General features: G+C 36.8%; 1 pseudogene; it reads right to left on the bottom strand.

The window, feature by feature from the left end:
- Positions 1 to 201: 201 nt before the first annotated feature.
- On the bottom strand, positions 202 to 924 carry LOC143864171 (VIN3-like protein 2 pseudogene; annotated as a pseudogene).
- Positions 925 to 4,251: the final 3,327 nt, after the last annotated feature.

A 4,251-nucleotide genomic window follows, 5' to 3' on the forward strand; every position in this document is an offset into this window, starting at 1 on the left:
AACAACCACAATCACAAGAATCAGATATTCATATTTGAGAATCTTTAATAGCCTCTAGATAGGCCAACATTTTTATGTTGGGAAGGCACAAAAAGTTCTAGGTCTATTCTAATTGACATTTGTAGAAAAAAAGATGTTAAATAGCATGCCTATGCCAAGATTCACACACACACACACACACACACACACACACACACAACATGACGATAGGGTCTTTATATTGAAGAAAATCCCAAACCCCAACAATAAAGTAAAGCTTAATAACACAATTATAAAAAGAAATAAGCATGTAGGCAGTTTTACCCAAGCAAGTCATTCACTTTCTCACAAGATACGCAATAAAAGCACCAATCCAATCTTGTATATTGTCCATTTTCAGCAATGCCAGCTCTTTCATGCTTAATAGCACACTCAATACGGCAAGATATACCACATGAATTGCCCTGATTAGGAGGGTTGGAGTTGCAAACCATCCAAAGACTGGGATCCTTGTTATCATCATATTTGTAGCATATACAGCACGAGCATCTCTCGCAAAACTCATCTTGTTTTCGTACAATTGCCTTACAAGCTAAGTTTTTGCAGTGCATTAAATTGCCATTGTCAACTGGAAAATGGTTGGTTACAATGGCCACTCGTGATGGGTGATCCATCTTCCTATGTCTTTGGGAAGAGATTTGGGTGTTTCCTGGGGAAGGGTGTGACCTGAAGTGTTTGTTGTCAATGTTTTTTTAGATTTCTTCTCAGATACAATTTTTAAAAGATACTCTATCATTTTAGACTTTGTTAAGCCAGCTTCCTCTCTTTTCCCATCTCTGCACAGACTATCTACAAAAGCTCCCGCTGACTCCATGACTGTACCATTTCAGGGGCTCCCTGTGACCGTTTTCATACTTCATACAGAAGTTCTCTCTTTCCCTCCATCATTTGGATGGATCAAGCACAAATGCTGGAGTAACAGAATCCTACATTAGTTGATGAGCAAGGAATAGATAGCAAGATAAAGACTTCAGGCTCAAGATATTAGCCTGACATAAAAGTTATACAAGGACACCTTCAACAAGAAGTCAAACAGAACCAGAGCACAGTATTCAAGTTATTAAGCAAGTTGGGGATGACAAAAAGAAAGGTGAAAACATGCAAACGCTCATATATTTCACTAAAAATGTGACCCAATCATCAATCCTATATTTACTGTTATGATTTAGCTGACACTTTGAATTTATTGCTGACACATGTGTTGTGTTGTGTCCGACACGACACGCATGTCCACACGTGTCAACACTCCTTTGGTCACTTTTAAATGTACTCTTCTTTACCGTGTCAATTGTGGCATTATGTTTTATTATTGAATATAGAGTTTATCTCTTTTATTATTAACTCTTCTTTTATTATAAACTCTTCTTTAACTAATATTTGTTGTTATATCCCCTCCCCTAAACCAAAAAATGTAAACAAACTCTTATTCCAATACCATATTTATTGTATCATATTGGTCTCCCTTTCTCGTGTATATATATATATATATATATATATATATATATATATATAGAGAGAGAGAGAGAGAGAGAGAGAGAGAGAGAGATGGTTTGAATCATTAATTGGATTGATTCTCTGGTTTGATTGAACATGCTTATCTGGAACGGTCTCGAGGAGTTAAGTGTGCATATAGATCATCATATGTGTGTGACTTTTAGGCTATTGTCATCAATAGTAAAACCCAAATGGATCAATGATCCATATCATGTTGAAGAAACTGTGATGGGCTAACCAAAAGTGTATGATTACTGCGTGTAATTCCCACAATTATGGTTATTAGGAATCTCTTAAGATGCCAGTAAAAATTATTTGCTTATGGTCTTACCTGCAAGTAGTTTTCAGTTAAATATGATTGTTTAATTGTTTGCAAATAATGGCTATAAGTGGTTTTAGCAATGCCATATTTAATGGCCTCTTTGGAAGCCAAAGAAGCCATAATGTCCTATTTAGAAATGAGAAATTATATGGTGGCCGAGCGTGAAGTCCTGTGTGGGTAGTACGTGAAAAGTACCACCCTTGATTTTGATCCAACCGCAGCCTATTAAAAAAGTGGGCTGCTGTTGGAACAAATATCAAGGGCGGTACCGCCCACACGCGGAACTTCACACTCGGTCACCATATAAATACTCTTGAGAAATAAGATTAAACCAAAAGAAACTTATGTTAGTATATCAAATCTAGTAAAGTTGGTTCTAGGGTGTTAGTTGTTGTAGATTAGGCAATAAAGCATTTAGGTATTAGATTAGGATTATCTTTCATAAGCTTTTCCTTCTATGCTTATCTTTGAATGACATAACTCAGGGACAGATTTCAGTAAATCGTAATTGTCTAAGATTAATAGAAATTTATCATTTTTCATCTTATTTGTTTTTAAGAATAAAATTTTGTAGCATCTAAAGAGGCCCTAAGGCCATGTTTGGCAGCAATGAATGTTTTGCCGTGGAATATTGGTTTATCAATTGGAGAGAGAGAGAGAGAGAGAGAGAGAGAGAGAGAGAGAGAGAGACTTGGGCGGGAATGCATTAGTGAGGAGAGGGTGAAAAGTGGCTGAAGATAGGGAAAATAAGAAATTCTACTCAAAAGTGAGTTCTTGTTTTCCTTATTCTACACCCCCTTAGGATCTCCCCAATCATACCCTCTCAATTCTCTCTTTCTCCTACTCTCTTTGCCCCCTTTTCAACAGTTGGTAAGCTAATATTCCATAAAAAAACAAATTCATGGTTGCCAAACATGGGCTAAGGGTCACTTTTGGATCTCCATCAGAGTTATTTGCAGAAAATGTTATATGCAAATGGTCTTGAAGTTAAATATGATTATTTGAAAATAATGAGTCTAACAGCATTGGAAATGACATATACTTAATGGCTTCATAAGAGGCCTCAATATCTAATATTTTACAAATAAGATTAGATTAAAAAAAGGCCACGTTTGGATACCAACAAGATTTAGATTTGGATTTAGTTAATATTTTGAATTGGATCATAACCTTAGATTTCCAAATCAGCTACAACAGTGCAAACAATTCCGATTTTCAAATCTTTTCTGCGAGACATTATTTGGAAATCAATATTTGTGGCAACTTCCTTCACCATCGCTGCTCCTCGACGTTGCTCCGGCAGCAGTGAGACATCCCTCCCTCCCTCCCTCTCTCTCTCTCTCTCTCTCTCTCTCTCTCTCTCTCTCTCTCTCTCTCTCTCTCTCTCTCTCTCTCTCTCTCTCTCTTAAAACATGATCATGAAGATGATTGATGTGTTTTGTATCCAAAACTCAAATTCAAATCAAATACAAATGCAGGTTGTATCCAAACGAGCCCTAAGCTTATTTGCAAATACGAAACTGGATTCCAAAGATGCTTACGATCTACCCGATATTTTTAAAAGTTTACCAGTTGTTGGTGGCAGTATTGACAACTATAACCCATGTGGGTAGCTTAGAAAAAAGCTTGCGGCAAGTTAAAAGCTTGTTGTGGTACGGTCGAGTTTTGGATTTCCTGTCTTGACTCTTGAATTAGCTGTGGCTTAAATGTAACTACGGGTGCAACTTGGGTCGGGCTCAACCCGAATCCAACTAGGTCATCCGGATTTTGGCATGGCTTGGGTTAGGCTTGGGAAAAGACAACCCAATTGGATTATGACTAAGGTCTTGGGCAACTCGATCCAACTGCGTCCCCCAAATTTTTTTACTGTGATTTTTAAAATCTTACAGTTAATTGACCTTATATTTTTTTTCAGCTTTCACTATAGACCAATGCAAAACAAACCCAGACCCATTTAAGAAATCAGGTTAGATGGGTTGGATTAGGGTTGAGAGATTTAGAGGCAGGTTGGGTTGCTGTTGACCCTTTCCAACCCAAGTTTCAGAATGGGAGGGATTCGCATTGAGATAATGCTACCTTGGTTAGGCTGGGTTGAGGTAATTGCCTTTTATTGTTGATAGTAAAAGTGGATTTTGTGGGCAAGCACTCTTTTAGAAATCGGGTTAGATGGGTTGCCTTTTATTGTTGTTTATAGAGCTTTAATTATTATAGCTTCAACTATACTCAATATTAGAAACTTGAAGTAGAAGATTTTTAAAAGGCATGCATGATATCTAGTTAATAATGAGCTTGTAATCAGAAAAGATTAAATTAAAATAATCTCATCGATAAATATTGGGACAAAGGCTTTGTTGAGTTGAGTTGAGTTGAGAATCTCATCTATAAATAGCGACTAA

This window comes from Tasmannia lanceolata, unplaced genomic scaffold, assembly GCF_043159265.1.
Source record: "Tasmannia lanceolata isolate RefF3 unplaced genomic scaffold, GAP_Taslan_0.1 ptg000003l, whole genome shotgun sequence".
In the NCBI taxonomy this organism is placed as follows: domain Eukaryota; kingdom Viridiplantae; phylum Streptophyta; class Magnoliopsida; order Canellales; family Winteraceae; genus Tasmannia; species Tasmannia lanceolata.